The sequence below is a fragment of the Labrus mixtus genome, chromosome 21, assembly GCF_963584025.1.
Source record: "Labrus mixtus chromosome 21, fLabMix1.1, whole genome shotgun sequence".
NCBI classification, from domain to species: domain Eukaryota; kingdom Metazoa; phylum Chordata; class Actinopteri; order Labriformes; family Labridae; genus Labrus; species Labrus mixtus.
In genome coordinates, this window is record NC_083632.1 from 3,409,698 (window position 1) to 3,434,490 (window position 24,793).

The following is a 24,793-nucleotide window of genomic DNA, read 5'->3' on the forward strand; positions in this document are numbered from 1 at the left end:
GTGTTTCTTCTTTTTGAATGCGGGTGGAGACAGTAAAATAACCTCTTCTTAGAGCTATATGGCATAGTGATATAACTTTTACGTCCCCATATGAGAATTTACAATGATCATATTACAGGACATATTCTGCCACCAAGGGTCTGCTAGATAACCCCCCCCAAAAAAATATAAATTTGTTATTTTCAATGAAGAATGTACAAGAAAAATCTATTTGTTGTAGTTCAGCTTCTCAACAGAGCACACAGCAAACTGGAGCTTTGCAGGCTGAGTCTGTGCATCGTCTTCCTCTACCTATACACAGGATGGAGCCACGCTCCTAGATAGTGTTCACCCAATGCTGTATGTTGTTGCAACATACTGCACATCCCCAAATTCAGAAAAGTTTGGACATTGTGTCAAATGTCATTAAAAACAGAATGTGAAGAGTTGCAAAACATTGATTGATTAAAGCGCGAAGACAACATGTCAAATGTTGAAATGAAGAAATTTCATTGTTTTTGGAAAATGGTTTCCCATTTAGAATCTTATGTCAGCAACACCTTTTCAAAAACATCAGTACAGTTTCAACAGAAGAATGGAAAAGTTGTGAAATACTTAAAAAACAAACACATGCCCTGTTCTCCGGGCAAGAGGGACCAGCCGGCTTGTTATCAGCGCTCAATCTGTGATGGTATGGGGGGGAAGCATTAGTGCACATGGTATGGGGAACCTGCACATTTGTGAAGCCTCCATTATTGCTGAATCATATCGACAGGTTTTGAAGCAACATATGCTAACAATAGATAACTTATTTTTCACAGAAGGACCCCGCTTATTTTAGCACGACAATGCCAAACCCGCATTCTGTAGATATTTTCAACAGCATGGCTCCAAAGTAAAAGAGTCCGGATAATAAACCGGCCCTCCCTGCAGTCCTGACTTGTCACCCATTAAGAGAAAAATAAGACAAAGGAGACCCTGCAACGGGCTGCACTGCTGAAATCCTACACCAAACAAGAATGGGAAAGCATTTGACTTTTGAAAGTGCAGAAACTGGTCTCCACATTTCCCAAGACGCTTAGACTGTATTGTTTAAAGAACAAGTGTTGCAACATGACTCAGTGTCAGAGTTTTGTTAAAGCTCTCATCATCAAATCCTCTGAGTTTGCATGTACGCCTCTCTGCTGTTCACATGTGCTGCGTAAAAGGAGAATGGTTTCATGTGAAACTAAAGACGAGATCAGGCAGGGAAAGTTTGTTGCAGATGTGCCAGGGAACGGAGTTACAGATAACATATCTGTCACCACATGTGACATTGTGCGGTGAGTCACATGGTGTCTCAGTGTTTTGTGTGGCAGGCTGCATAAAATGATCTAAACCACTAACCTCTGAATGTGTCTTAGTATGTCATAAAACTCCCCAAATCTGAATGTGGAGCTTAAATCCTCAACAGTGGCAGTGTATGTGTTGTGCAAATACGTACTAAGATTGCATACAGCTTCTTTATGGAAATGCATGTGATTGCACGGGGATCATAACTCATCTATTTTGAATCGATGTGTGCTGCGGGCCAAGCTACTTCTTAAAGGTTAATTAGACTTGTGAAATGACAGCCGTTAAAAAGTTTGAAACTCATCGTGTGGTGAAATGTGCAGCATCAGACGGCTCTTCATGTCCCGCGGCCTCTCATCACGTATGTTCTGAAGGCACTGACTAAAGAAGTTGGTGCGGCCGCGGCCCCTGCAGTGTGCTGGGTTATGTTAATGACATGGCTGCACAAAGGATCTGTCTTCTTTAATTATGGCAGAGTGTCGGCCTCATGGCTCATGGCTCCCCTTTTCTCCTTTCTTTGATATCCCTTCCTCTTCTTCCTCGCAGTTCCTTCCTTATTTGAACGCTCTTCCCCCCCCTCCCATACGGGGCCTCTTTGATTTCCCCTCCCCCGCATGACGAGGAGAGGTGGACTAATCCTCTGAATCAAATGTGTCACCTACTCTAAACAGGAATGAATAGGTTGTAGATTACCGCCGGACACTAATCGCATCTAGGCTCCACGATGATAGCTTCTGTTTCTGGGCCCCGGGTGTTGGGTCTGAGGCCCCGGTGATTTAATGCCTCTGTAAGGCCCAGCTGTTGTCATGCACCTGTTGAGCTTCCTGCTTCCTTTTTCCTTCCTGGATTCAGTGGAGGAAAGCTCCGCGTGGGATCAGAAATATTTTTTCATATATTTGACTGATCATTGATACCGGTTAAAACAACTTTTTTTTTTCACCTCTCAAACGGCTCAAATTTCTTGCCTGGGTGGGGAAAAGCCTTTCAGGACTCAGTAGTTCCTGTAACTTGATGAGCTCATTACTGAGATATCAGCCAACGCTCTGTACATACTGTAAGGGTGGAAGAGGATTTTTCTGAAACCCGTATTGGTGCCTTCGATGCAGCCTGAAACACTAGTTGTTGTAAAAATGTTGATCCTTTTTGACCCAAAATGTCTTAAAACAGTGCAAAAACTAAATAACTTACATTTTTATGCTCCTCACCTGTGAAACTTAAACTAGAATACCTCAGGTCTGTTCAAACTGACAGTTAATCAGGGCTAAATACTCTTTTATTGTATCATTACTGGACCAGGGGGCCCCCCTTCTTTTGGTCTTTTTATTTAAATGGATGCATGTTCTGGGTGGACTGTGGAGCCGAGTTTCCCTCTGGGATGAATAAAGTCTTCTTTTGTTTACAGCAGATTTACAGTAAATTAGATTTATTCTTTCAATATCATCTGCTTCGCTAAACTCTCTTACATTTTTTAATGTCTCCTTTATATCTTTATCGTGGATTTTTATGCTCTTCTTTTTGCCTCTTTATTTTTTTCTGCAAATCGTTTAATTTCCACCAGCCGTTTTCTGCTGCTGGATCACAAGAGAGCATGCTAAAAAAAATCTCTTAATAGTAAACACACAGAGAGTTAGAGTTAGTGAAGAGTTAGAAGACAGCTGTAATTGAACAAACAACTGGTCTGAGTTATAATGATGGGGGGGATGAAGAAATACTCTGTTCCCTACTTTATTCCGTACCGCTAATGTTAACAGCATGTCTGAAAAGGCAAATTAGAATCCCTCCGGGCAGTGTGTGATGAGTAGAAGCAGAGTTTGTAGAACCTATAGGCGCAGCGTGGTATTTGCATAGCAAATTTCATACACAACCACATTTCAAAATGCTGCAGGTAACACTCTGTGTACTTTAGAGTGTTGAAACATGAAAGGTTGTTATTATATCCAGATAAATCAACATGCAAAGTCAACTCCTTCTAATTTGTAGGATCTAAGTATTGTATGTCTGTCATAGATCAAACTGTCACCTCCTATGAGTCCTGCTTGTGTTGGATGAGACTTGCATGAAGTTATAGTTGACACATCGTGAGATCTGGTTAGTGGTGGAGCCCAGATAAGCAGTTCGTTACCATGGTGATTTGACATGCTCATTAAACCTGTCCAAATACCTTTTGCTTCAAGAAAACAGAAACATGCGAGAACTTTGGAAACATCTTTAACATCACAAGTTAAAGATAAAGACACACATACATTAGGGCTGTGATAAAAAAAAAAAAATGACGGTAATATATCGTCATGTGCTTCTTTCAAATACATGTATCGATGCAGATGTTACAGAATCGTTATGGCTGCAAAGCTGTCATGACAGTTTTGAAAACAGTTGACCTTTGGTGCAGTTCACGTAACGCCATAGCCATAGCTCTGGGATCAAAATATTTGAATGTATTTCTAGGGTCTCTGAGGACCTGAATTGCTCCAGTTGATGCGCAAAGAACACACAATGAAACATGAGCACATATTATAAGTTTGTGATACTTCAATACTTCTTCAATCTAAATTATTTTGAAGGAAGAAATATGCAACTTTTTGATCTAGTTAATGTCGCCCTTGAGCACCAGCATGAAACAAAAACAAACTCGAGCTACATTGTTGTGCTAGCAGGCTAATGGTAGCGCCCTTTAGTTTGCTCATTTGTTTACTTGTATCATATCAAAGTGATTTTGGGCCACAAGTTTTGCAACTTGAGGATTTGAATCCTGACCATATTTTTTTAAAGAGGGTCATTATGCATCGCTACACCTCTGTCATGATTAACAGGTTCACTGAGCTGACAAAACATGTGATACGTTTGATCATTTTTCTCATAGACTTCTGACCAATCTGTCTTTGCATCCAGGGGAGTCGCCCTCTACTGGCCAGTAAAAGAATGCACATTGTAATGCATTTCCGCTTTGGCTTCAGAATCGAAATGTTATGGCTCCATTCCCTTTTCTAAAAAACATTTCATGGGTGCAACATTCAGGGTAAAGTATGTTTTTATCACCAGCCTCAATCTCACATACATCCTGTTTACAGATAAGGATTTCTATAGCTTCAGATTCCTTCCTCTTCCCTTACCCCTCAGTGTCCTTTTTGCTCTTTTGTCACCATATATTTTCTATACTTTATGCACTCACATAGCCGAGGGCACGGAGCAGAGCTATTTACGGCTTGACCAACAGTAAATTTTCATTTTGACAAGCCCTATCACATTGTCTTCTGCCTGTTTTCCATGGCCTTCTCACCCCCCACCAGCACCCCCCGCCGTCTCCTTGAACCATCCAGCTGTGCAGCCTTTCATCAACGAGGCCTTGTGTCCCTAACTCTTTTCAGTCTCAGCAGCCTCTCTATCTTCGTCATCTCTCTCCTTATGGCCGTCCTCCTCCTCCTCATCCCTCTTAAGTCATCTTCTTCCTGAGCGCTGTGCGGTTTACGACTGGCTCTATAGTGGGTCCAGTCATTCACCAGGACCAAACGATCGCCCTTGGTAGTGACACAGCTGAAGATGCGGGTTGCCCACTCCCACCCTTCCTTGGCCTGAAGGATATGCGTGCGAGTTTTGAAACACAGATCCATGTTTTGTGTGAATAAATTCCTTAATCCAGTATCACACCCGATGCCCATGACTTGAGAATGATCTCCTGATGTTTGAACCTTACATCCCAAGCTTTGCATGCACAGCAAAAGCATGCATTCAAACCCAGAACATATTCTGTTTTGAACTTTGTTAAAGTAATATGAAGGAACGATTTCTTTCCCCCTTATTTACATCACTTCCATATGGGAAACCATGATCTCCCCCCCCCCCCCCCCCCAAAAAAAAAGTGCTTACATGTGTGTTTTTTTGTCATGCAATTCCCGTCATGTTGTGGTTCTTCAATGATGATGCCTTTACTGACTGGCATTGAAGACCACAAATTTGGGGTATACAGTAAAAGTTTGTTACTGAAGGCAGCAGTTTACTTTCATGTCTAAGAGTTTATACCTGAAGATTGCCCCAATTTTAGCATCTCTACACTGGCTGCCTGTTGATTTTAGGATTCATTTAAAGATTGTTTTATTTACATTTAGGGCACAAAATGGGCTGACCCTCTCCCTATATGTCTGAGCTTTTATCGCCCCTCAGAGCCAGAGTCTGGGATCCTCTGGTAGAGCTCTGATGGTTGTTCCAAGGTCCGGGCTGAGAACTAAAGTGGTCAGGGTTTTTGCTGCCAGAGCCCCCAAACTCTGGAGCAGAATTTTTGTCTGATGACTTTTAATGCTTGTCTGCTTTGATTGCTTGTTTGTTTGTAGTATCTGATGTTAAGCACTTAGTTAGCTGTATTAAAAAGTGCTTAAAAGATAAAGTATTATTATTTTTATAGAGTATTATTAGTGTGTCTTGCTTTGGTGGAGTGCTCCAATCTGACTGACGTTTAGTGCTTCGATCAAGTCAATCTTGAAGACGATGATTTGAATTCAACTTCTGTAAAACTGAGAGGTTTTTGGATCCTTTGAAATATGATTTTGCATGTTTTAATACGCTCAATCAACTTTACTTTCTCATTAGTTGAATAGAGATATGAGTCACACTAAAAAAATGTTGTTACTTAACCTGTTTTTTTCCTTGTTTTATGAGGATGTTCGATTGGTTTGGATGATAAATGTCAGTCGGCACAATGATTTCATAGCAGCACAAAGGTGCTCCCAAGAGGCACACAAAACATCTGCAACAAATGCAGATGTTTCTTCCCCAGCATATACCAAACTCAGATAGGTTGACAGGTTGAAAAGAGGGATACAAATCCTAGAAATAAGTGTCACAAAAAGGCACCAGCTAATATTGAAAGGTATTCTTTATAACTTCAATCATTTAAAGTACACCAGGGTTTGTTAGTGACAATTCTTGAAAAAATGGGAACATTTTTAAAAACATTTTTAAACCAGTCGATGAAGTAATTTGTCTCTCATTTTGAAAGTTGGCAGTTTGATCCCCAGCTATTGCAGCTACAAGTTGAAGTGTCCTTGGGCAAGACACTAAACGTCAAATTGCTCTCAATGGCCACTGAGGTGTGTGTGCGTAAAAGTGGTTAGTAAGACCCTGATTGGCCGATTGGCACTTTTCATAGCAGCCTATGCCATCAGTGTATGAAAAAGTGCTTAGAGTGGTTGGAAGACTAGAAAAGTGTTTTTTAAGTGCCGTCCATTTACCAATTTTGGAACTCTGGCACACTCTGGCAGATGTGTGTTTTCTAAATACATAAAACCCTCACACTTTTAGCTTGATGTAGCTGACATTATACTTGAAATGCATATTTTGGCAAATATTGTAAAGGGATTAAACATAACAGTAAGGCAGTTTCTACATTTGTATTTCGAAGCTAGTATAAATCCCAAAACATTTTTTACACAAAATGGCAAAAAGAAGACACAGATTGGACACCACTCTTCTCAAGCCAACAGAAATCACTGTAATACAGTAGACTCTCTCACACATTGCTCTATTGCCAGACGAGTTTGTGTTCCCTCAGGCATGCTGGCACTGGCGCTCATAAATTGCTGCAATTGTTTCAAAGTATTTTCTCATCGTGTCATTGGTTCTCGAGGGTTTGTTGGTGTTCTTTCTTCTTCCAAAAGAAGATCAAAAGGGGCTTTGGCTGTTAGATCTAATTTAGTACTTATTTGGACTCAGGGAGGTGGTCCTGGGTTAAGTGCAGGAGGTGTCCGTGTGCAGGTGGCTACAAGCTGGATTAAAACATTAAGTTCCACTAAGGAGCACTGTTTTCCTGAGCACTCTGCAAAGCCATTGGCAGAGGATCAAACCACTACAGATGAACTCTTACCCACAAACAAGCAGCATGAATATCCATGATGCAATGTGCTGAAGCAAGACGAGTGGAGTTTTGGCTGGCATCTTTACTGAGATAACTTGAGTTCTCTTCATTCAAACTACATAACCAGTCGATCAAAACCAACTATCACATAAATCTTCTCTGCAAGTATTTCCAGAGGCAACAAAAACGTCTAAGACTCCCTACCAATCCTACAGTTAATTGTGATGTATCTTGCTGAAATTGAAGGTGTAATTTGGGCCTTTGTATGATACCATGACACTTTGAACCCCCAGAGCTAAAGCCCCTTTATGACCTACCATGTTTAGTATTGCACGGCTTGGTCGGCATCATCAGAACACACATATCCCCGAAGGCAGAACAAGGCAGCGAGGAAAGGATCTCATTTTTTTTTTTTCATCCACCATCACTCATTGCTCTGACAGCCAAGTGAATTCCCCACACCCCCTCCCAGTTTGTAGTTCAAAGCTTTACGTTTTCCACCAGAGAGGGGGTGTATCGGTGAACTTGGGGCCCACTGCCAGAATTTACCCTCAAGATGTTTTCAGTTGAATGCCCTCTGAAGTGGGAAGACTTTTCTTTCTCTGTTTTAGACTTCCTTGAAGCCTCTGTGGGTATTATATCTGTTGAGATGGTCTTATTGGGGCTTTAGATTTGCCAGTTTTAGACACTGAGAGAGAGCAAAAAGACCACAAAACATCCCTTTCATGCAGCATAGTCACTTGTTTGAGAATGTTGACTGCCATGCTTTTTCTTTAGTGTCAAAAAACGTTTTAACCAACTAACAATTGGCTTCATAGCTGGATAGAAAAATGCTCTTTTCTGGGCTCTTACGATACTCACTTGACTTCTCATAACTCTCTTCAACAAGAGCTTGCGGTCAGATTGTTAGACCGTCATAAAATGTTGAAAGGCAAGATTTACAGTCTTCTTTGAAAATGTAAAGATGTGGTAGTGATATTGGGACTTGGGGAGCAGGCTTGGTTAGATAGGCATCAGACAATCAGTCATGGTGAGCACGAGACTCAGCCTTTAATCAGGCTTTTTTCAAAGCCTCGCCCCTAGTCTCTCCTGGAACACCTCCAGCCTCATTAAGGGTTACAGTATAAGATAATTAGATAATCCTGTTTAGTGGTGTCTGTGGGATGGATGAAAACTTGAAATGAACGGAGCCCCTATAGTTATGGTTCCCCCCTAGATCAAAAATGTATGTATCGAAAAAACAATCCAATTGAGTCATCTGTAAATCGAACCGTCCATCCATTCTTCATCCATTCATAAATGTGCCTATCATCAGATTCCTCCCATTGATCCATCTATAAATCCATCAATCCATCCACATCTTTATCCTTGTTTTTGGGAATACGTGGATTCTATCCCTCTATAGACATCATCCATCCATAAATCCATTTGCCTATATGCCTAAATCTGTCCAGAAAGACCATCTATCCATTCTCTCATTCTTTCATAAATCATCCATCAATCCATCTGTCCGTCCGTTCCTCAATTAGTCCACCATCCATCTGTCTATCTTCCATTTGTCCATCCAACCAGCAAGCCATCTTTCAATATATTTCCCTCCATATTAATCCATCCATTCATCAATCCTTCCATCATGAATTACTTCACAATCTCATGGATTCCGTCAATCGATCAATCCATAAAAATATCCATCCATACGTATACATACATACATAATGGATATCCTTTTTGTTTGTTATGTGGATGGGCTAGATCAATGTCTTTTTTTTTACGAGCTTCTTAATCAACATAAGAAAAGACCAGCAGTACATTTTATTGAGTCAATCATGGGTTAGTATTACTGTTTATTCTGTCCTAATTGATGTTCAGCATGGTACCTTGGCTTTCAGATTTGTCACCTACAGCACCTCCAATTCAGCCTTGTACTTTGCTTTTTAAAATTGATAAACTTTTTTTTTTTAAGAAGACTGTTCAATCCCACAAGCTTGTGTTGTTTACTGATAGCTCATGAGGTCTCTTTCTGAACAGGCAATAGGAAGTCACCCATTTACAATGTGCCCTGCCTTGACTCCATTGCTGAGGCATCTGAAGTTGCTGCCTATCAAATCTTCCTTACATGCCATTATCAGGTTATATCTTTTTTGAGGTAACACACTCACACAGGTTTACTTCTCCAATATTGTTAAAGGATTTAGATTTGCTTGAATCATAAAACTTCATGTTCAGTTTAAAGATAAAAACATGTTAGAAGACCACATCCACCATAAAACTTGTTTATCAAATACTGTGGAACATGTGACATTGCACCGATATAGGCTTTGATACACTATATAAGATATCTATCCAGTCGGTGCAAATATAGCACCTGTATGTGATCTCATGCCAAACTGACGCTTCTTAAATCTAACTTGACATGGGACACTGCTATGTATATAACATTCACACGAGAGAGAACTCTGTACTCTGCAAGGCTAAGCTGTCATTGGTTCAGGAGATATCTCCAGATCTTCCAATGAAAAATAATGTGTGAGAAGCAATTATTCAAATCCCCCTACCTAAATGGGACCTCGTGCAATGCAGTGATTGACTTCCATAATGTGTGCAGACTGACATAAATAGATTTTTAAAAGGACAGTAACTGTGGCTGGAACATCCTCGCTTTAGGATGAGACTTTAAAAACACTTTAAAACTCCCATGATGCAACTCAGAAGCGTCTTTTGTTAGAGATCTTTGCTTTTTAAATGCCCTTATTTTTCAGACTTCCTGCCCTGGTGATCCATGCACATTTCCAGCTACATATTTGAAGCCTAACTCCAACTCTGATGACATCACAGTGACTTCATCAGGGTCCTTTATTTTCCCCCCTCTCCATAGCTACAGAATATAAATGTTTTCACAGCTTGAATTTAAACTCTCTTCCATGAATAAGCTGATCTTTCTGTGTGAAAATGGTGGCCTTTGAAATTTAAAAATGTGAGACAATACTACTTGAAATTAACAAGACATTAAGCCAATCAGCAGCTGGTGACCGGTGGAATAGTTGCCACATTTTTGTCCGTCAGCTTTTCGCCCAACAGTTGGATGTTAATACCATCTGGGTGATTCATATTGGTTTTTTGACAACCCAGTGCCGGTTAACCACCTGTCAGATTCCTGCTGTGAAAACCAACACTGTGGGGACTGAGAACTTCATTCCCTCACGAACACTCTCCTTCCCCCTCTCCTTCCCCCTCTCATTTCCAAACACTCAAATTATAGTATTGGTTAGTCTTGTCTCCAGCAGGAGGGCATCATATGACCACTCCTCCATTCAGGCTCCTTATTGTCTGCCCAGTTTCCACTCGCAGCAAGCTACCTCTCTCCTTGTGCCTCATCTTTTTTACCCATGCAGGTCTGCAAGAGAAGAGCCCTCCAGCTAATTAGAGACTTGCCAGTGGAATTTCACTTTAACAAAGGAAGCTATTCATGTCGGCGGGATGGTGAAAAGGCCGCACTGGCAGCAGCGATAGCATTGCTCCGAGGAGTTAAGCAAAACTTCACTTTAAAGCTCGTCCTCTTCTAAAGATACTCAAGCTCTCTACGCAAAGCTGCTTAGTCTTCAGGCCCCTCCACAACCCAGCTCTCTTTCCTTCTGTTTTGCCATCTATCATGTTCTGTTGCTCTGCAGAGTGGAAGGGTTAGATCAGCCTTGGCCCCCTGTCACAGACTGTCAGCACAGGGGCTAAACAGTTGACCTCCTATCTTTACATGTTGTCTTCAGTGAGTTGATGCGCTGTCTCTGTGACATTTCTGACCCATATTCCTTTGATGCACTTTTCATTTCAAACTGTTACTGCACTGACAATCACTTCCACAAAGCCTATCCACAGTCTGTCTCATAGAAGCTACATAAGAAGTGGACGTAGCCATGTATTTGTTTGTGGACTGCTGTTAGGAAGCCTTATATATTTGGCGTTTTTTTTATGACTTTGCCATTTGGGTTTTTGGAAGCAGAGCTGACCATATGTAGACATAGGGTTTTCTTATTACCAGAATATTAAACTTTTGATACTGTACCACCATTGTATAGATACCATGACTAAATTAAGAAGCCCCAGTCAACGTCCCGCACATATGTTGGTGCCAAAAAGTAACTGAATGACTGGCTGCAACAGCACCTTCCTGTTGGATTTTGTAGAGTTGTGGGAGTTTATCTGCAACTGTAACAATCATAAATTATTAGTTATATCCATTTAAACATGTGTCATCTATTGGGCAACATTAATCCATTCTTTAAAGTTGTGTGGTTGGATTCCCCCTGATATCTCTCGTTTGTAGTTGATAGTTCCCTCTTGTAGCAAAATGTCAATCGCAGGTAACCACGCCAAAGAAGGGAGCATAAATAACTACATGAGTATCATATTTCATTAGGGAAGGCTTGATTCTAGAAATATAGACATTAAAGTCATTGGGAAAATCTTTACTGAGGTAATGAGTCAATGAGAAATAGGCCTTATCTTCTCATAAGTTCTCATACATTTATGCAACCAGTGTAGACACCCCCTGCTGGCCATTAGGAGAAATGCAGGGTTAAGGCACTTTGGCTTTACCAGCAAATCAAGAGGCTGCATCCATTTCCCTTACAGGTCTAAAGTCTGGATGCATCTGTATTCATTGACTGACCCTCAGCTTATCGTTTGGTAAAATAAGTCATGTTTAGAGGCTTCTCCACTTCCTCCATCAGATTATCCATACCGCCTGCTCCTCCATCAACCCCCCCCACTCCACAGCTTTTCTTCAGGAAAATTGATTCTTTATGTTCTGACGGAGGGGGAATTCCCTCCATGTGGCATGTGAAATGCAACCCACCCGTGGCTTTTTTCATCCCGTTTTCCACACATACCACCAAGTGCATTCTAAAAGTGAGCTGTGTGGGGAATTATATGTCACAGTGGTTGAAAGTTTAAATCATTGCAGGGATGTATGCAGGGATATGGCACATTAATCTGGATTGTTTTATAAATGATAAGTTAACAGGGAAAGTTTATTCTTCTTGAGCATGGAAGCAGCGGTTGTCAAAAGTAGAAAGTTCAGATAACAAAATTACCTTTTAGTAAAGGTTTTAGTTGAAGAGCTAACTTTGAATAATATAAGCTGAGAGGAAATACTGTTTTAGACAAATCATGAGAACAGAAAACCTGGGAAGTTGGAGTTTATTTTCCTGTGGTTTTCCCAGAGCACAGTGGGTATTCTTTTAGCTGAAGGGCTTGACTTATTTAATATGTCAAGATCCCCCCTTTTTCCCCCTAAATTGAGATTGTTTTGATAATTATGTGACATAAAAAACGAACACAATGAGGTCTATTTGCATGCTTTTTAACTAGCTTTTGATCTCGACCAGATGGTGTCAGCCCATTGAAATGCTCAGAAAATTATATACACTGATAAATCTCAGAAGATAAGACAAATCAAATTTGTTTCCCACCTCTATTGTAGCCACAATGAAACTGAAAAATGCTACATAGATAATCTGTATTAACCATACATGGGGTTGCAACACGAGACACAGACACTTCCTCATTTCACAAAAACATCCTCATATAGAAAGTCTGACACACACACACACACACACACACTCCTATATGTGCATGATTGCATTGCTTTTAGCACTTTCAGTCCAATGGGAGCGTTAAGACATTCACAGCTTCCTCTTTCCCTTCCTGAGTATTTTTGAGTTTAGACCATTCTCTTCAGTCTCTTTTCTTTTACAGATTTGTTGGACAGTTTCTTGATATTTTCCTCATCCTGATGTCTTTTCCTCTAATCATCTGTTTCTCATTAAGTCTCTCTGCCCTCTTTATGTGGCAAGTCGCTGTCTGTTCTGGTTATAGCGGCTCATGGGGAATATTTATTGAGACACGACCCGTAATGAATAGCAGTGGGGATAAATTGCCTATAAAAGCTCACATTAAGTTTGTCATTACAGTGTCATCTTATTATATGAAGTTGTAATTATTGAAATAAACATTCTCAAATTATAGACTAGGAATATAGAGCTAGTATAAGCCTGGCCAGCTTTTCATTTTGTGATGAATAAAAAGTCAATGAAAGGATCTTAAGTTGAAAGGTGTATAGATGCAGAACAACACGCGTTGACATATCTACCACTCAGTAGATCATCATAACACTGAACACACGCCATAGTACCCTCTCTCTCTGAAACAGGAGCTTAAAATGTTCCTCTAAACGGGATTCTAGGAACTGGAATATTTCATAGTTCCTGCGGTGAGGAGTGAATAAAAAAGGAGGAGGGTTCTTAAGGTTCCTAGAATTAGAAAAAGTTCCTGTGGTTAGAAAACGCCTCTCTAAGAAAGAGACAAGTTTACTATTTTTCTCCTGCTTTCTCCTTATGTCCTTATGCTAAGCTAGGCTAACTGTTTCATGACTGTCACTCCATACTTTACTCAATACAATATTGAAATCATTTCTGCACTCTTTTGAGGAAGGAAAACAAGAAGACTTTCCTACTTCAGTAACTAAATTGGGATTTGACAATTCCCAGCTAATGTTAGCTTAGCACAACAGTGCAGCCCCTGCGTCTTATATAAGTTGATGTGTTGTCAAACATCAAAGTCATTAAGTCTGTAGCATGCATAACAACCTTTGCACGATGTCTGTCAAGGTCTCCAGTTCTGACATTGAAGCTCGCACAGCTAGCTGTAGGAGGATGTTTCTGCACGCATTATAGCATGACTGTGACCCAGGCCCGTAGATAAATGTTTGCCTTTCATGTCCGTCTGTGAGGTAAACAGGCCGAGGCTTCTGAGGCCAGAGATAGGTTCTCCCAGAGGAGAGAGTTTCGAAAATGGAATGAGGGGGAAGAAGAAGGTGGAGATGGAGGAAGAGGAGGAGGAAAAAGGAAGGGAAATTGGAACACAAAGAGGAAGCCAAAAAGCAGGGTCCTCAAATGAAGAAGAAATAGGGGCAAGGAGAGATGAAGGGAAAGAAGTCAACAGAGGAGAGCGAGTCGGAGAAACAGCTTGAGAAGTGAGCACGAGGAATGAGGACACAGGGAAAAGGGGGGATTTCAGGGATGGGGGGGAGTGGGGGGGTTCTTACTGGCCTTTGTACTGTTCGGCCTTGTTTGTTTTCTATATGCTATATCCCCTCCCTTCCTCCTCCCTCTCCCCCCGTCGCCTTCTTTCTCAGCTGCTCACCCACCCTAACAATCCGCTTTTTATTTCTTCCAGGGCGGAGACGAGGCGGACCACACAACGCAGGAGGCCTGGGGAAATCATTAACGGCACACAGACACATGCAACATGACTGGTAGGTTATGTTCTGCCCATTCAGAACATGTATGTTTATTACACATGTGTGTATGTGTGCATGTACACATAACTGACCCAGCAAGCGGCCGGAATCAACACTGTTTATCTACTGATTAATCATCTTTACTTCTTCCACTATGGTCATTTTCTAATCGTGCACAGTCGTTCACAGTTTTGTAGCTTAAACCAGGATCCTCAGTTTACCTCACTGATGAGTTTCTACAGGTATTATGAGTGCCCATAATCCTGTTTTGAAAAATGTAAGGTTTCCTCTCCTTAAACCCCTTTAAAACAGGGTCAGCCAGAGTCCAGCTGTTGCAACTTAAATGAGGGAAGCTCCGGTTCATAGAACTCGCTCATCTAGGTCACCTTGAGTCGTCACAGCACTCGCTCACAGGGAGACTTAAGCTTTTTGGAGCAGTGATAAATGCTGTAATGATTATCTGACCCTGTGTATTACCTGTCAGGCTTCATACAGGTTCATATTAATAGCTTCATTTAACAGCTTTATTTGCAATGTGACAGGGGAGAGATAACAAGAAATCAGAGGAGAATGATGTTCCCCTGACTCAGATGTGAGCGCCTCAGAGAGCCCATGAGCGATATTTCTTTAATAACAAAGTGTTTAATGACAGTGAAGCATGTGACGATGTGAAAGGGGTTTCGCTTGTTGTGTTGAACCTACGGAGTATAATCGTGAAGCTGCAGGTTTCTTTCAGAGTGTTTTGTCGAGGTTCAGCTCGTTGTTTAGCCGTCCATCGAATAGTAAATCAAACTGTTCACATCATATTGATTCTGATCAGACTATGCTCTAAAAGTCCTCTGCCCTCTATCCTCTAAGCACCAAACAGTTTTAGTCTTGCCTCGTAACATAGCGGTGCATTTGGCAACTAAAACCCCAAATATTTTCCTCTGGAGTTGGAGGAGACCACAAATGGATCAAAAAGACACACATCTTCAAAACGCTCTAAATGAGTAATGAGCAACTTTTTTTGATGACTGTGCATAAATGAATTTACAAAGTGATAGTGTGTTAATGTTCACAGATTGTTTCTGCTGCCCCCCTGTGGTTTAGGTTGTTTTTTAAAATTATTACATGTTTTTAAGTTGATTTTACCAGTAAATAAACCTCATTGTCAGAATGTCCTGACAAACAAAGGCACAGGAGTACAACAAACAGTATAGAAAATGACAAAACCTAAAGGTAGGAACATTCTCAGGCACAGAGCAGGAAGTCATGTTAAAGCAACATCAAGCCTGAGAGTAACAGTGCAGAAAACACGCTGACGATTTCTGGGCGAGGAAGTGTAGTTTTATCATTATTTCATAGAACTACAAAGATGCATGCACACCTTGAAAAATCCCTCCTGTTACCCCGGCAAGAAACTTCATTATCTAGTCCTTAGTCCTTCCTCAGCATCAGACGATTTAGCATTGATCGTAGCTTTGCTAGCATGCTAAAGTGCTCCTAAGGTTAGCATGATATGGAATGACTAAAATTCAGTTTTATAGTCTTTGGCTGCTTCTTGGATCATTTTATGTCTTTTGTGGTCTGAGATTTTATTGAATCCTGAGCTCAGACTAAGTCCTCCAAATGCAGTGATTGCAACACTAATGCAGCTATTATTACTTCATTTGTTTGACTTTAAAACAAATTGCATGCTGGTGTTTTAAGTTTTGTAACCTTAGTAGACTTTCATCCATTTGGATTTCAATGTTCCAGATGAATAACTCTTCATTCATCTGGTTCAGATGATGAATACTTGACATTGCTGCTTCATACCTACATCCATTTTTCCATAGCGTCTCGTAATGTTTTTTAAGGTCATTAATGACTAAACTGGTGATAAGTAAGAGGCTTTTCCCAGGGGAACTGTGCAGCACAGGAAATTGAAATAAGCATGTGAGGGGCCGGGGTCAGAGAGCACCATATGCTGATCTTGGATTCAAAGAATTAAACTTTTGTTTAACTTCCGTTTTTTTTTTTTTTTTCTTTCTGTGACTGCACAAAACCTCCTCGGCAATGATGGGCCAACCAAGGTCCCGTTACCTCTCCTCTGTGCACAGCTGGGGGAGAACAGGGGGAAGCTCATAATTGTGGACTAATCCTGCTTTAAGTCCCTGCTGCATTAGGGTTTGCAGCAGAGGGAGATAATGCACAGCGGAGTGAGACTGGAACATCCCGCTCATTTGTTTGGACAGATGTTTGGAGGCTTTAATGGCAAGATCTCATACTGGTCCAAAGGGGGGCTGGTGTCAAGTTCAAGTGCCACTTCAACCAACCAAACACAAGTAAACTAAGTCGTCATTCAAGTTGGTGATAATTGAATGAAAACTGCACATAAACATCTGAAGTGATCGCTGTATCCTGTAATGATTTAATACATCCTAAAGAGGCCAGTGAGTTCTCCTGCAGTGGAGGAAGATGTTTTAAAGAAGGGACTATGTTTATATTATGTATACTGCTGGGACATCATCGGTTATGATGCAGTTGTAAATACTCGACCCCTCTTCAGTAGGAAGGTCAGTGACCTCAGCTGACCCGGAGTAAAGCTTGCCCGGCGTTAACCTTGGCTATTCCATAATGGACTATGATGTAGTTGCTTTTATCCACAGATGTGTTGGATGTGTATCCACTCTAACACAGCCTGTTCATAGTGGGATTAGCAAGTCAAAGAAGAAGAAGAAGATAAAGGTTGTTCACTATAACATCCTGAGAACAGCAGCTCCTTACCTTCTAAGAATAGAAGAAGAGAAACAACCATATTACATGGAAAGTAAAGAACCATGATAAGTGATAGGAAAGCTACATCACTGCCTTGAATGTATGCTATACATATATCCATAATGCCATCCTGACTCATGCCAAATGTCCATATTTTAATTACAAGAAAAAACGGATTTCCCTGCCAGTTTGTCTCACGCCGTCTGTCTCACATTGGTGCGTATAGGGCTGATGTGAATGGAAGTTAATTGGCTCAATAAGGAGTTTACAGCGGGATAAAAAAAGGAAGACGACAGCGAGTTGATGTTTGTCAGCGGTGAAGATGCGTTCAAGGATGAAGCATGACAAGAGGTGACGCTGACACCAATTTGCCGTGAAAAAATACATGAATCCTGCACTTAACCTTTTATAACCTCCAGTTAATGCATCATTATGTCATTGTGATTATCAATTCATTCACAGAATCAGTGTTCTGTGGTATTACCTAGAAAAAAAAATTGGATGGCTGTTTGAAGGGATTCTGATTTTTCACTTAAGATTTCTAATAAATTCATACCAGTGTTTTTCTGATCTTCTAAAGAATCATGGGCAAAGAAGCTTTGTTGGATTTTAACCACGACTCAAGGGAGTTTGCCTGCAAAAAGTGAATCTTTAGCCACCAAATATTGAATCCCTAAACATCCCTTCAATGTAAGAGGTAATGCGTACATCTGTAGATCATAAAAGTACATTTCCATTCTGTTAATGTCTGGTCTTTAATGAAGTTGGACAGGAAGTTGGACAGTCGCTGAAGGCTGCGTTATGTGGCTCTGAATTGCCGTCTCTGTATTTTACCTGCATGTAAATTGGGCCACCAAATTAAGAAATCCTGTGCCAACCCAAATAATTGGACGTGGGGCTGATCCAAGTACATTTGTAACGAGCCAGAGATACTTTTTGGAGGCATTGAGCTTCGTTTTTACTGTAACTGTGAAAGGACCGTAGACTGAATATCCAAGCAGCTGTCATATCAAATTTAAGGACTTCCAATGGACGTCTCTAGTTACTAATCCTGTGTCCAGAATACACAAAGTAAGTAGGTGTTTAGAAGCTAAAGAGTATTTAGCTACTGTACCAGATCATGTTATACGAGACAGTACAGTGTATCTATACATGTTCTATCTGTGAGGGAAGACAGTGTCTTCGATATCAGCCCATCAAAGTGAGGTGACTCTGTGATTGATGAGGTTTGTAAAAGCTGTGAAACGTGCCTCGTCACTGACTCGAGCCCTGACCTTTTGCAACCATTTCCAAGCCTGTCTGAGCACTCCTTACTGGGCAGGATATCTAGACTCTTTGGTTTCTAGAAGAATGTCAAAATATGACCGCGTATCCCACAGAGGAACATGAGAGTTCATCAACAGGGGGTAGGAACAGTCTGAGGTTTTGTAACTGGGTTAGGGGGCGCTCTCTAGGCTTTTTTTTGCCCCAGGAAGTTAGTCTTTCAGAGCCTGGATGGGGGCGGTGCAGATTTAGCCTCACACTTTCAGGTTCAGGGGTTGCATGTGCATGTATGCATGTGTGTGTGTGTGTGTGTTCAGGGGGTAGCTATATGCAGCTGTGCATTCATCTGAATGTCTGTTAGCTCTTGCCTGTGTCTTTAAGTAGGAGCCAGGCGGGGGGTGTTAGGCGGGGGCAACTGCAGGCGAGGAGCAGGGATCAGTTTCCCATCACTGGGCTAGAGGCTATAGCATTCTTAACACCTCATAAATCTCACCTGGTGCTACAGGAGCGCTGCTGACATAGCCTCTGCAGTGGACACATGCACACATGCAGACACACACCTCATACACAAGTGTACCGAAGTGTGGAGCATGCACATTCTTTAGTGGGTGCATGTTGTATGCAGCCATGTGTATATATAGTGTGTTTTATTGCACACATGCAGTAAAGTAAGAGCTGGAGAGGCAGCCTTGTCAACAGCAGCGGTGAAATTGGGAAAAAATAAAGTGATGTACAGTCTGTCTGCATCGCGTTTCACCCGGCGTCGACTCTTCAGACGTTCGAGGGAGAAAGTAGAGTAGATGCTCTGAATCCAACAGTTTGAGTTATTCCTGCAGCACAGTGATTCAAGTAAGACTAATCCCTCTTCTGATTTGTCTGGATTTCTATCACGATCCAGTACCAGTGCTCACTGAATCGGTTCTTTTTGTTCCTTTTGGTGTCAATCACTCGCCCAACTCAGTTCACAGTCAAAACATAATACTCCTCACAAACTGTGGTTATCTTTTCAGGCTGTTTCTAGATGTGTGTGTCTGTCAGTAGTTATCTCATTACATCGTGCTGTAGTGGTCGGAAAACAATGCGGGGGGGGGGAGGGGCTTCTCTAGCTTCATTATGTTTTTATTTCCAGTTCGTCTTGTGGTTATAACCACTTTAAATTTCATTTGTTTGTAGGTTGAATTAAACAATTCACATATTCATACGGTGGCTATGGAAGCCCCACAGAGACAAAGTGATGGGAAGAAAAAAAACAGCTGATCAATTTTCTAATTCTTGTTTTCTTCTTCGTCTTTGTTCATTTGTGGAAAAGTGGGAGTGAAAAAAATCTGCCGGACAATTCAATAATACTATTTTCTTTGGGGCTCCTCAAAAACAGGTGACTTGTTTACACTTTTTAGTTGTTGTTATTGCTATTGCAGTATCTGTTCTGGCCACTAGAGGCTGAAGTTATTGACAACAAACCCTCACCGAAATGAGCCAAATTTAAAAAGCTAAAATAATATTGAACCTGTCAGTTCACTTGTTTTTAAACTTCCTATTTTTGGCAAAAGTCCAAGATTTTATTTTCAGCTGCCAAAACTCCTTAAATATGAACAAAAGAAGGCGGAAAATGATCCAAGAAGGGGTGCTGATGGCCAAGTAGTTTTGGGCGTGCCCCATGTAAAGAGGCTGTAGTCCTCGAAGCTGGTGCACAGGGTTCAAATCTGGCCTGTGGCTCCCTTCCCGCATGTCTCTCCCTAATTTCTGACTCTATCCACTCTCCTGTCTCTCCAATAATGCATAAAAAGGCCAAACATACATCTTTCAAAAAAACAAGATCCATGAAACCTTTCCCCTTTTTTTTTAAATCAACTCACACCGGACTTAAAAAATGGATATCTGAATGACCTCTCATGACCTCCATAGCAGGCACATACATTGTTAAGTGACCTGTTTGGATTGTGTTAGCCTGTGTAAACACAGCTAAGGCACACTACACGGCAGGAAAAACAAAACATTTCCTGCTTTAGCAACACAAATATTATTCCCTCTTTAGTGGGAAATTTCACTGAATCACTTCTGCATTTTCTTTATTTTCCTCTCAGTTAAAAATCCCCCAATCATACTTTTCACTAACAGTGAAGCAAATGACCCAAATAATCCGTCTGAAAGTGAAACGAATGGCTGCTATAACTGCAGTCATAAGACAACCATTACTGCTGTGTGACATTAGGGCACTTGGGTTGTTCTATCTGCTGAGAATGTGTACACTCTGTGAACTACTATAGGAAAGAATGCAGGGTAGCCAGAGCCCATTATATGTATTCCATAACCTTGTGTACTCTTCTTCTATCGAGTGTGTGCAGCTCCACACGTATGCATAAACTGTCTAAATATGTGTGTGTATATATATATATATGCTGCAGACTCCCCTGAGCTCCTGTGTTCTCTGTGTGTGTCAGTGCTTGTGATGATTACAGTGTTTTTACATGAAGACCTCAGCAGGGGGGATTTAGAGTCAAAGATGTCTGGGCATGTGCAGAAAAGCAAAATAACGAACCTGTTCTCTTTTAAATGGCTGCTCCGCGCACCTGTTCCGTCTTTTTAATCCGAGATAATTAATGATGACTGATGTGCCCACTCAGCACACATGCTCACACGCTATCACACACACAAACACACATAGAGCTGACTTTAATGACCAGAGGGGCCAGGTTCAAGGGAAACCATGACAGGTAATTTCCATTCAAGGTAAAATATATCCACCTGAGGCATCCTTCCAATTTAGCTCATGCAGCTCCCCTCTGACAGCTGGTTTATTCACTCCACAAGGAGGACTTTTCCAAACACGATGCTGCCTTCATTTCTGCAGATTCCACTCTAGATTTTTCATTTTTTTAAACTATTATTCATTTCTCTTGAGGTAATGTCACAACACGGTAAGTAGGTCATGGGCTCAGGCTCCATGTCCTCGTCAACTCTCACTCACACCAGGAGTGTTGAGAGGACAGCACGCCGCTCTCCTCTGACTCTGCAGAACACACACAAGACACTGACTCATCCGCTACACCCCCCACCATTCACATGATGACTACAAGTTGATTTTCTCTAATTCAGTTATAAAGAGGCCTCTGTGACCGAGGTTTAGATATTGTTTTATTTATAATAAGGAAGTGATAAAAGTTTATTACTGTCAGAATAAACAGGAGAGTCTTATTGTGGTTAAATACATTAGGGCTTATACTAACATATTTCACAAGTGATTCATTTGTGGTTTAATCAAAGATATTCAGTGTGTGAGGTGAAGTATGAGCAGCTGGAGAGGGAGCTGCAAAGCTTTTCAGTTATTATAAGCGCCAATTCCTAAATGTTATCTCAAGGCCCCTGAAAAAAATCCTATCATATCATATACCATTGCATCCTGTTGTTTACCATCCTATACCTTCTGATTGTATAGCGTTGTATCCCAACATATCAAGTTGTACGTATCATATATCATATTGGATACTTGTGGATCATATCCTATCAGGTTTTTTTGTTCTTGTTTGTTTTTATTAAATTAATTTTTAGGCCTTTTTATCTAAAGAAGTGGAGAGAGTGGGAGATGACATGTAGCATGCCGCTGCAAACACGGCCTGCTCCGACCTCCACCTCAGCGGTGAGGAAGTGTGGACAACAGGAACGCGAGGAATACAAAGGAGAAATCCTTCCTGCATATTATCCTATAAAGCTCTTTTGTAAAGCGTCTCGAGATAACACTAGTTACGAATTAGCGCTGGCTTGTTGCCAGTATCAGCAGCAGTGCACTGTGTAGCGTTTGGTGTTTGAACTGTCAGAAAACCACAACCTCAGAGAGACATGCACACACAAGCAGGGGATCTCTGACAGAAAGTGTCCTTTCTGCTCTCTGTCAGAGCATCATCAGCCGATCTAACTAGCTGTCTGCTCCCCCCCCCCGTTCCTCAGATCCTTGATCAGCCGCTCCCCTCTCCGCTCAGGGCTGTTCGCCTGCAGCTCAGAGGGGACCGAGGGTTTCCTGGCAAACAGAGCAGCAGCAGCAGCAGAGAGTTTGTTCTGTGTGGCCGGCCTCTGACAGGCGTCCGCTTAGCTTAACGAGAGATGGAATACATTAGCACAGAAAGTACACAGAGCCGCCCCCATGCAGCTGACCACCGCGCTCCACTGCTGCTGCCTGTGTTTCTGAGCCACTGTGGTTATTTGCAGCTGTCATACACAAGTGAGGCCCTATTTTATGGTGGTTGAAGAGCAGACTCATTCATTTCTTCTGTGGCATTTTGATTTGTATTTGTGGACGTCAGCTCCCCCCGGCCTCGCCTCCGACTTTCAGATGCTTTTTTTTTAGGTGTTTTTTTCTGCCTTCTATTCCCAGAGCCGGTCAGCATTAATGAGCTGTTATGTTAGCTGCTAACAGTGGTGCTTTGGCCGCATCGCTGCTCTCTCTGGCATCTTGTCAACATATATATATATATAAATATAAGCAGGCTCAAGGTTGCTCATTTAACACAGCGCTCCCAGAAGTATTAACTGTACCGCTGCGTGGTTTGGGAAAGAAATCTGGACGTGAACAACATCAGGTTTGACTTTTACACTTAAGGCTGAGAATTTAAGGATAACGCTGGCGTTATTAGATATTTCTCAACAAATCTCATGCAAAGGCCAAATACAATAATGGAATCAGGCCTCTCATTACTTTCTAATGTGTCTTACCTGTAAGCTGGAACTCAGCCCGCATTACAATATATCCAGTTTGACATAAAGTTTATAGTGTTTGCCGTTCAAATAAACTGAGCAAACGTCCCTCAAACAGGTGTAAGTATTGCTTTTGTTTGGGACTATTTTCAGCTGCGGATTAAATCCACACATGGTGCTGCATGTAGAGCGGCAGGTCTTTATATTTAGGATTATCTCAAAATAAACTACAGTGTGTGTGTGTGTGTGTGTTTGTGGTCATGGAGGAACATGGCACCCAGTGTAGTAGTGTGTCTTATTGATTTATTTTAATCTTTATTGGAGAACAATGGAGCTTTAAGAACAGCAGAAGAAGATCATTGTAGGAGGGTCGATATATTTCAGTGTTTAGTTCTGACAATGGACAACATATCGATAATTCAATAAGGCTTTGATCAATCAAATATCCATATAAAGGAATAATGTGCAACATTTTACACATAAATACAGCAGAACTCAAGTATATCTTCTGTAAATGTCAAGACTGTCGACAATGAGTGAGAAGCTTGAGTCCCGTCAGCTGTGTTGTTGTTGGAGCTGTGTTTACATGGATGGGACGGCCTTGTGCATAATGCAGGACACAGGTGATTGCAATTTTTTCCGCCGCTTGTCCTCAATGGTGCTTAATTATGGTGCGTCCTAATTCATAACTCCTTCATGTGAATGTGAGGGGAGAGGGGTTGGAGGTGTGTCTCTGGAGGAGAGTGGGGGTGTCACCAAACAGCAGTTTGTTTTGGTTTCATGCTGGAGCTCAAGGGCAACATTTTAAGTTTCATATTTTGTTCTTAGATGCATTTTCTACTTTCTTTGCTCTTCTTTAACAGATTTGTTTTTGGTTTGAGGGCATCATCTGGTCTTTGACTTTGAATTGACTTTCAGAAAAGAAGACAATCATTTCATCAAGAAAATAATATACAGATGAATCTACCATGAAAATAATCACAGGTTAAGCTCTTATAATCTGTGTTCTGTGTAAAGGTTGTGTTTTCTATAGAGGGAGTGTTCAGAGTGTATGTCACACAGATACATCGCAGCTCAGCATGTCTGAATAGCATGCACACCACCAGCCTCTAAATCACTGATCATTAATGGTGCAGGAATTATTGTTTGTTTTTGCATTTCCTTTCAAAATCCCTTCGAGGTCAGAGGACCATTTTCACAAAGTCCACTCTGTGAGCGCGATCGCATCAGATAATGAACTGGAACAAATAAGCCTCTAACCCCCTCCTCCATCTCTCTGCATCTCTCTCTCTCTCTCTCTCTCTCTCCCCCCTGCTGTGGCAGTGTCAAGCGTAATGACTCGTCTGCATCCTTCCCTCCCTTATCTGCCCGCTCGTCATCATCTCACATCACAAATGGAGACACACTGGTGCTCAGCAGGAGCGTCTGCTTATCAGGGGCAGCAGAATTATCGATGACCCAGAAAGTGGCTGTATGCATAGTGTGTGTGTGTGTGTGTGTGTGTGTGTGTGTGTGTGTGTGTGTGTGTGTGTGTGTGTGTGGTTTTTGCAGCCTGCTCATGCGTGTAAGTGTTTTTAGCATGTGTATGTTTATTCATCTTCTAAAATGTACAACCCCCTAGGTATGACGGGATGTAAACACTCGCACGC

At 41.4% G+C, this 24,793-nt stretch overlaps 1 protein-coding gene and 1 long non-coding RNA gene across 3 annotated transcripts in view; one reads left to right on the forward strand and one right to left on the reverse strand.

Moving 5' to 3' along the window:
- The window catches only part of LOC132955552 (uncharacterized), a 735,720-nt gene that overhangs the window by 461,006 nt on the left and 249,921 nt on the right, over positions 1-24,793 (reverse strand). Inside the window, exon 1 of one of the 2 annotated variants that reach the window (XR_009665936.1) lies at positions 23,676-23,690. The exons of the other annotated variant lie outside the window; for it this stretch is intronic. This is a non-coding gene — a long non-coding RNA (uncharacterized LOC132955552). Of the gene's footprint in view, positions 1-23,675; positions 23,691-24,793 lie in introns of those variants that run through there. 2 annotated transcript variants of the gene reach the window in all.
- The window catches only part of thrab (thyroid hormone receptor alpha b), a 167,625-nt gene that overhangs the window by 51,003 nt on the left and 91,829 nt on the right, over positions 1-24,793 (forward strand). The window contains exon 3 of the mRNA XM_061028425.1: positions 14,387-14,465. The gene's annotated coding sequence lies outside the window, so the exon portion shown is untranslated. The remainder of the gene's footprint in view (positions 1-14,386; positions 14,466-24,793) is intronic.